The following is a 9908-nucleotide window of genomic DNA, read 5'->3' as shown; positions in this document are numbered from 1 at the left end:
CCTAGAAATAATCACGAGTAATGTTTTATGGCTGTTACTTTTAGCCCTTTTGTTTACGTATGTAGAGCTAAAATATACGGAATTATTTTCAATGAAATTAAGTTTATACTACAGAAAACATTTATATATTGCAGTTAGCAAGTAATTTTAATGGCTATATAATATTCTATTGTTAAAAATAATGTAGAACAGGGAGTAGAGAATGATGTGAACTTGAGCACATGATTACTTCCCCAATCACCAAGCCCTCCCCCAATTCTAAAATCAATAATTTTAATAACATAAAATGGGAGGACTGCATCAACATTGGGAGCTAGAAAAGAGAGTCATGAAAATGTCAGAAGCACCAAGGAACTTCTGCTAGGTAGATTAAGGAAGACCGACTAAAGATGACTCATCACAGAAAGTTCAAGGTGGAGCTCCAAGGCCTCTCAAACACTCTGGGGCTAAGGAGGCATAGAACATTTCCAGATGAAAATTCTATGAGTAAGCAAAATTCCAGGAAAAATGCCAAGGCAGTGGAGGCAGTGGGACAACGAACAGGTATCATGTGGCAATACCGAATGGAGCATCTCCAGAGAACATTTCTCAATAGCACCGTTGTTCTTGGTAAGTGAATACTTCGCTTTTTCTCCTGCTTCTGTCAAGTAATTGATCATGAATTAGCTTTGAGATTTCTGCTTAAAGGCAGGTGTCCATCTGTATCCAAATAAATCAGGAAACCCCACAACAATTCTCCCTGTTTCCAGGGATAATCTCATGCTTGGTCACAATGCTCACTATTTAAGAGAAGAAATAAGTGGAAAATAGATATAGATAATAGGGCCTGTAAAAGAAATCTTTAACTGGAGTCAACAAGGTCAGAAGCAGAAAACATTTTTATAATATTTAGTGCAGGCAAAGTATTTCAGATACAAGCTGGAAAAAACATTGTTTCTACAAAAATAAAGATGCAAATTGAGACAATAAGTCAAAGGACAGAGATGAAAGAGAACCAACTAATTGGTGAGCAGAAGTGCACAGGAAGGCATGTCAGATCAGGAATGATTTGAAATGAAACAGGTAATAATGGAATGTCAATACTTAATTCATTAAAATTTCTAGTGTTTAATAAGCTCCAGAGAACAAAATGAACTGTGTGAAAGTCAAATACAGAGTTTGGCCTTGAAAAAACCTCCCAGAATACAGTGGAAAAGAAAAGCCAATGACAATTATTAGAGAGAAGATTGAGAACAGACAATCACAACGCTACATACAGGTAATTTATGTTTCTCAAGACCAGTACAAATGAAAAACAATCCATATCCAAAGAGATAACCGACAAAAACACACCTAAACTGAAGAAAATCCTGCATCAAGAATAGAAATAATTTGTCCTGCACTAGAAAAATAGTCATTAGAAAAAAATAATAATTATAAATAGCCTAGTAGAATTATTGAATTTCACACTGACCATAAGCATCTTAGCAACAGTATGTGCATGTGGAGGATAACTGAGTTTTGAGAAGTTGGGATCCAGGATTTAGAGATTTACCAAAGTTTATTCATATGTAATGCAGCAAGACTGTCTCAGATATCAATTACTCGGTAAGTATTCCACCTGAGATCTCACCCCATGAGAAGTAACTACATTTCTCCAGCCAACTAAGAAATGATTCAGAATAATAACCTCAGTAAGAAAGTCACTTATGGAAGGACCACCACTGAGCAACGCATCTTCAGAAATGGTCCGCCTAAGGTCCTCCTTGCTCAGCCTCACAACATCACCACTTCCCAGTTTTCCGTACACTCTCTTTTGCTGCCTCTACCTCCAACTGAACTTTCAATGTTGGAATTCCTTGGGATTTGTTCTCGGTCCTCATGTTTACCTGTTGTCCTATACAATAGCACCCATTCTGATAGCTTGAAAGACCATGTATATACTTATGACTGTCAGTTTATATCTCCAGGAAACTCTAGACTCATCCGTCCAGCTGCTATTTGACATCTCAGCTCAGATATCTCATACGCATCTCAAACTTAACATGTACCAACAAAATTTTCTTCAATGTTGTTCCACTTCATGTAGTCTTCCCTAACTCAGCAAAAAGCAGCACAAAGTGGCTAGACCAGAAGCCTAGGAGATATCCTTTACTCCTCTCCCTCCTTCCTTCAAACCTCCATATTCAATCTACCAACCAAACTTTTCTATTCTATATGAAAAATATACATCTTGAAACTTTCCAGTTCTCTCCCTCTCCAGGGCCATTATTCTAATCCAATCCACTATCATCTGTCACCCTGACTACCCCAACAGCTTCCTAGCTGATCTCCCTACTTCTACCTTAAAGGGCCCTTAACATGTTCTCTATGCAGCTGTCAAAAAAAAAAAAAATATATATATATATATATATATATATATTTTTTTTTTTTTTTTTTTTTTTTTGAGACAAAGTCTCGCTCTGTCGCCCAGGCTGGAGTGCAGTGGCGCAATCTCGGCTCACTGCAAGCTCCGCCTCCCGGGTTCACGCCATTCTCCTGCCTCAGCCTCTCCGAGTAGCTGGGACTACAGGCGCCCGCCACCACGCCCGGCTAATTTTTTTGTATTCAAAAAATATATTTTAAAACTCAAATTGGATAATTTCATTTCCCTGCTTCATATTCTTCAATGGCTTTCATTGCATTACATACAACATTAAAACCCATAAGCAAAGCTTATGTACCCTATAAGATCTGGTACCATCTCTGCTCTACCACAGCTGATGCCTCCCTATGTCTTTGCTCACCAGGCTCCAGCTTCTGCAACTCTGAACATTTCCAGAGCATGCTAGGTTCTGTTCCCACGTTAGGACACATAGATGGAATATGCAGTTTTTGTATCCATTATTCTCTGCCACCCAAGCTCTGCATGGCTGCCTTCTTCTCAGCCACCTCCTCCACTGCCATTTCCTATCCCAATACACTGTTCTTTCCTTCAGTGGCCTTACCACTGAATTGTTTGGATTATTCTGTAATTATTTTGATTATTCATCTTTTCTTTGTTTTCTGCCTGTCTCTGCCATAAAAATAAAAGCTTCCTGAGGACAAAGTCTATGCCTTTTTCACCATTTTATCCCCAGGAATTTAGCACATTGGAGAGGTCAATGCATATATATTAAAATACATTGAATGAATGGATGGATGTTGAAAATGTACTTGCAGACAGAATACTTAGATTTATAGTAAAACAGCTTATAATTCAATAATCCCACTACTACTGGGTACATATGCAGAGGAAATGAGAACAGCATGCCAAAGAGATATCTGTGCTCCCACGTTCATTACAGCATTATTCACAATAGCCAAGATATGAAATTAACCTAAGCCCATCAATGAATGGACAAAGAAAACATTGTGTGTGTGTGTGTGTGTGTGTGTGTGTGTGTGTGTGTATAGTGTGTATAGGTATAGATATATATATATATATAGTGTGTGTGTGTAGGTATATATATACATAGTGTGTACATGTGTGTATTGCATATTTATATACACACATATACACACGTACTATGTATATGTGTGTGAGTATATATATAGATACATATATATATACACACACACACACATATACATATCTACAATGGAAGATTATATACCCTTAAAAAAGAATAAAATCCTGTTATTTGTGACACCATGGATAAATCCAGAGTATATTAAATAAAGTGAAATAAGTCATGCACAGAAAGACAAATACTGCATGATCTCACTCATTAGTGGAATCTTAAAAAACTGAACTGATAGAAGCATAGAATAGTAGTTACCTGGGGCTGGGTAGAGAAGGAGAGTAGGGCGATAATGCTCAAAGGATACAAAATTTCAGTTAGATAGGAGGAATCCGCTGAAGATGTCTCTTGTACACCATTGTGACTATTGTTAGTAACAATGTTTTCTATTCTTGGAAATTGCTGAGAGTAAATTTTAAGTGTTCTCGCCACAAAAACGAAAAGTATGTAAGGTAATGCATACGTTAATTAGCTCAATTTAGCCTTCTACAATGTATACATATATTAAACCATCATATTGTACATGATAAATATGTAGTCAAAATTTTTAATGAAAATAAATTACCAAAGCTGACTCAAACTGCTATCCAATCTAACAACTATGGAATGTAAGAAAGTAGAACTACCGAAGAGCTACCCCTGAAAATGACATGGGGCCCACATTTTTTTAATAGACAAACTTCACTGATTATCCATTTGAAAGACAAATCATTCCTACAGATGCTTTAAAAGATGTTTTCAAAAGCATTAAAGAAATGAAAAATATCACCATTCATTTTACAGTATTAACATTACTGAAGAAAGAAAATTTCAAGGAAAGAAAACTGTAGAGCAAATTCATATAGGACTGAAATACAAAGCATCCTTAAACAAACAAACAAAATGAATCCATAACAGTGTTCTTAAAGGTTAGCAAACACCGTGACCAAATAAAGATCATTTTAAGAATGTAAAGATAGTTTGCTTTTATTGTATAATCATCTCATTAGATACCCAAAAGGTATTTAATAAGATTCTACAAAAATTCAAAATAATAAATTCTGAGTAAAATGAGAATAGGACAACAGTTTCTTTTTTAACTGTTGTTTTAAGTTTAAGGATACATGTGCAGGCTTGTTGCATGGGTAAACTTGTGTCATGGGAATTTGTTGTACAGATTATGTCATCACCCAAATATTAAACCTAGTACCCATTAGTAATTTTTCCTGATCCTCTCCCTCCTCCCACCCTCCACTCTCCAAAAGACCCCAATGTGTATTGTTCTTTTGTAGGTAGGACAACAGTTTCTTACCATGCCTTAAAATCTATCACAAAACAACATTCAGGATCTCGTTGAATGATAGGGAGTAGACTCATCCCTATAAAAATCTGAATACAGGCCAGCACTTTCGGAGGTCTAGGCAGGCAGATTACTTGAGGTCAGGAGTTCGAGACCAATCTGGCCTACATGGGGAAACCCGGTCAAAAAAACAAAAATTAGCTAGGCATGGTGGCTGCGCCTGCAGCCCCAAATACTCGGGAGACTAAGGCACAAAAATTGCTTGAACCTGGGAGATGGAGGTTGCAGTGAGCCAAGATCGTTTCACTGCACCCCAGCCTGAGTGACAGAGCATGGCTGTATCAAAAAAAGAGAATCTGAATACAAGGATGCCTGTTAACATCATTCTGAAAGTACAATCGGTGAAATCATTAAACAGGGAAAAATATTAATATTATAGATGAGGTAGCAAACCTGTTATTATTATCTACCTAGACACCACAAAAGGGAACAAATGAAATTTGACTACAACTATTAGGGAAATTCAAAACTATGACTAGTTACAGAATTAACATAACATGATTCAGTTCCTTTCCTAGATAATAATAACTGTCGAAAATCTAGAAATGGGAAATTATCTCATTCATAATACAACCAAAAATATAAAATGCCTGGCGGAAAATATTAATGATACATGGCATCTTTATAAAGAAAACTACAAAACTTTACAGAGGAACATAAAAGAAGATGTGAATAAATTGAGACATCATGTCTCTGGATATAAAGCCTTAATAGAGATTTTAGTTGTCTCAAAATTAATGTATGAATGTAACAAAATCATATACAATTTAGCATAGTACTTAAATGTACAGTCTTAGGAGACGAGACGTTGGGCAAGTTACTTAACCTCTTAGAAATAGGAAAGAATATCTGTCTGGTAGAATTGCTGCAAAGATTTAGTAAAGCAGTACATACAAAGCCTTTAGCACTGTGTCTGCCCTCTAGTTAGGATTACTAACATTTGCTATTTTAAATTACTATTATTTCACGCTGAGTCAGGGGTTTAAACATTTTCTGTAAAGATGTAGATAGTAAATATTTTAAGCTTTGCAGGCCATATAATCTTTTTCTCATATTTTTCTTTCTTGTTTGATTGTTTAAAACCCTTTAAAAGTGTAAAAACAATTCTTAACTTGGGTCTGTATAAAAAACAGTCCATGGGTCAGATTTGGCCTGTGGGCTGTTTGCTGACCTATGTTCTAACCAAGTAAAAGAAATTTAATATCACTAATAATCAGAGAAATGCAAATTAAATACAAATTATCAGATGGGGAAGGTTTTTCAAATATCATAGTGTTTATAAAGATATGTGGAAATGGGCACTCACACACTATTGGTGAGTTTATGACTGGTAGCCAGTTCTTATGGAGCCATTCTTACATCCTTGAATAAGGATGTTTATCATGAGTTTATTTGTAATGTTGAAAAATCAATAACACTTAAATGTCTAACCACAGAGGATTGGTTAATTAAATTACAGCTCCTCTATACACTAGAATAATATTCAAGTATTAAAAATAATGACAGATCTTATACAACCTTTCTAAATTGGAAAACAAGATTAAAATAGTCTTATCAATAACCCATCATAGAAGAGAGCTGGTGGACGAGTTAGGTTAAGTAACTCCATATTCAGGAAACACATCTGAGGATGATTCAACGTCTCTCAATAAGACTGGGCACCACCTTCAATGGATACAACAGAAGGAAAAACCCAACCTCAAGTAACCATGACAGTCTACCAGGAGCAAGCTCCTTCATTTTTAGGAATGTCTCTTTTCAAAATCTTTTTTAAATGTTGTGGTCCAATGTAATAGATTTTTCAGATTTCCTTGTTATTCTTAAAGACTTCCCAGTCCATCCAAGGCTTCTGAAAAATGTGTAGCATTTATGGAATAGTATTTCTGTTTTCTGGGAAGGATCATCACTTTTTCTATTTTTTTATATACAGTGTACACTCTGAACTTTGGATAAGGTTTTTATTTAAGGCTAGAAAAACTGAAGCATACAAAATTCATCATCACCTACTTTAGTAGCCACCTATTTTAGTAACCTCATTGACTTTGTGGCATGACCTCTTGAGACTACATAGGTTTTCTACTTCTGTAATGTTCCAAAATCTTTATTCCACAATCTGTACCCAGCTGCTCAGATGCCCACACTTTAGAATCTAGCCCACATATTTAAACGTCTAGTGAGTTCATGCCATGGCAGATAAGTAGTGTGTTACTTCTCCAAGGTAACCAATAAGACGTTTAACTGTCAGCCTCCAGGGACAATGACTTACCTGCAGCAGTGTCTTTGTCCAGTAGTTAGGTTTAAGGCAATTTGGCAGGCTGGTTGAGTGGGATAACTAAAAAGCTTTTAATGTGAGGTGCCTATATGGAAAGCTTCATTCCGAGGAAATCTGCACCCAGGTATTGTCAGGGTATTTCCTTCTTTCAGCTCCCAACCTTCGCTAGTTTTGGTTTTAGGTTTTTTGTTTGTTTGTCTTTTCTGAGAGTTCCTGACATCTTTCCCCACCTCCCCACTGCCCAGTGTAACCGAGGAGAAAACAGAGACACCTGGGGAGTTGTTTTGTATTGTTTTGTTTATCTCTACCTATTTAAAGTACTGAATGCAGTGGAGGTTTAGATGAGTACCCCTTATGATTCAAAACATAAAAACTTGATGCTAATGCAAGCATAGAGGTGGAGAAATCCAGGTAGGGTGATGGTAGCTTTACCAAAAAAGAAAGAAAAAAATTAATGTGAAATGAGCAAAAATAAGTGGTCAAGCTACAAGACCTTGGGTATAATTCTTTGATGAGCAATTCTATGCGTGACCCTCAGAGGAAACTTACCTATTTCATGATTTGTTGACAGGCTGGTGTTTGACATTTTGACTAAAGGACCTAGTTACATTGTGAAAAGAGGAAGATACCCTTTAGGTAAGGAATACAAACAAATGTCTTCAACCCAGACATTTTTGAAAGAGCTCAAGAGACTCCCACTAAAGTGCATGAGTACTTTTGAAAAAAGGTATTTTAGAACCTATGAGCTTGCTGTTAAATTATTTTTTCAGACTTATACAGAAAAATACAGTGGATACAATTTGATCATTTAATCCAAGAATTAGAAAAGCACAGCTATTGTAAAGGAAGACTGGAGAAATAAAAAGGCAAGAAGAGTATGAATGAAATGTTTAAGCTTCAACCTATTTTTTTCAAATATATACATCCCTTGAAATTTCTGATCAAAAATAAAGATAACATAGACGGAGATTAATGTTTCTCCTTATCTTTACCATAAGGGATATTCGGAATGTTCTTCCTTCTAAGGTACTGTTTAAGAAAAAAATAGAATATTTGACAGAGATTGAAATCTCCAAGGAGAAAGTTATAAAACATCTTGAGAAAATTCAGCCTCACTAGAACAGAAGGAGTGGATGACATTTAGCAATTAACTCTGAGAAAATAAAAAAATGTGCAATACAAAAATGCTGATAGGTTTTGCATAAAACAGAGTAATCTATTTTGGCCTTGAACAGCTGTTAACAGTTCCTTCAAAGTCACTAACTAGCATTCAGCTGAAAATTCCTTTCTATCATCTATCTGCCTACTATGGAAAAAAAAGGGGGGGAGGGGGGTGGAAAGGTGAGTTTCCTGTTGTACAGAGATTTGTTAAAGGAGAGAAAAAGATTTTATTTTTACTATGCCAAGTTTTAATAAAAGATCTTTGTAGTCATGCCTTTGGAGCTTTCTTCTCCAATGGTAAATTCACTTGCTGGATAATTCTATTCAGTACATAATCCTTTTTTTTTTAATCATCAGGTCCTGCAAGATGAACATCCTGGACATTTATGAATGAGATGCTCTAATGGGCATCTTAAATTCTCTTACTAAATATTTTCTCTCATATAAAAGGAAATTCATTAAAAGTACGTTAGGCATTCTTTTATTAGAATAATGTTGGATGGCTGATATCAAGGAAGGGTTCTACTTTAAATGATTTAAATCTTTGTATTGCTCTTTACAAGCCAAAAGTTATTATCAACAAGCTGAGGGTTCCATTTAATCACAAGTAAATATAGTACAGCAACTACAAATATCTCAAAGAAATGTCAAGCTGAAGACGGGCCAAAAAAAGTTCATGATTGTGAAAAGTTAACATACTCTAAAGAAGGTTTTAAAGTTATTTTGGCAAAAAACATTCTATTGATGAAATAAAAACATTTTTTCAGCATGCGGCTTTGTGAATATTGCTGACAGGGTTAATTACATATTTTAATAATCAAATATGTGCTTGTTGCCTGTAAATATAAATTAAAGCACGTATTTACATGTATAATCAATGTAAATTAATCCTTATTTTCTTCTATGGTTAGATTACCAACTGCATGGAGTTATAGGCCAGGCACGGTGGCTCATACCTGTAATCCCAACACTTTGGGAGGCTGAGTTGGGTGGATCATCTAAGGTCAGAAGTTCAAAACCAGCCTGACCAATATGGTGAAACCGCAGCTCTACTAAAAACACAAAAATTAGCCAGGTGTGGTGGTGCGTTCCTGTAGTCCCAGCTCCTCAGGAGGTTGAGGTGGGAGAATTGCTGGAACCCGGGAGGCTGAGGTTGCAGTGAGCTGAGATTGTGCCACCGCACTCCAGCCTGGACAACAGAGCAAGACTCCATCTCAAAAAAAAAAAAAAAAAGCTTAAAAAGAGTAAATCATGGGCTTTTGTAAGGCATAAAGCTAAAAAAGACTGTTTTAATAAACGATCTATATCAGATCATTCCAGTCTCCAGTCCATGCAATTTCCACCTATTCAAAATTTCCACTCTATTCTCCACCTGGCTATCTTTCAAAACTATCTCAAGTTCACCCTCCAATACACAATGATCTCTCCTGTCTATGAACCAAGGCCACCTAACTTCATAGCACTCATTTGGCAATTAGTCATTTGGCGAAAATATCACCTGTGCTATTTCTTTAATTGGTATTAGTTAATATCTATACCTATCAATCTATCTGTCTATATCTCCCTCTTTCTCTCTTCCCCTCTCTATGTCTCTTCTTTCCTCTCTCTCTCCCTC

General features: G+C 36.0%; 1 long non-coding RNA gene across 1 annotated transcript; it reads left to right on the top strand.

Annotated features, from left to right (window-relative positions):
- The first annotated feature begins 490 nt into the window (after positions 1-490).
- On the top strand, positions 491-8675 carry LOC129463803 (uncharacterized). Its single transcript, XR_008651292.2, has 3 exons — positions 491-609; positions 7704-7768; positions 8651-8675. It is a non-coding gene; the product is annotated as an uncharacterized lncRNA (long non-coding RNA).
- Positions 8676-9908: the final 1233 nt, after the last annotated feature.

Source organism: Symphalangus syndactylus, chromosome 15 (assembly GCF_028878055.3).
Source record: "Symphalangus syndactylus isolate Jambi chromosome 15, NHGRI_mSymSyn1-v2.1_pri, whole genome shotgun sequence".
Lineage (NCBI taxonomy): Eukaryota > Metazoa > Chordata > Mammalia > Primates > Hylobatidae > Symphalangus > Symphalangus syndactylus.
This window is presented reverse-complemented; position numbering and strand designations above follow the sequence as displayed.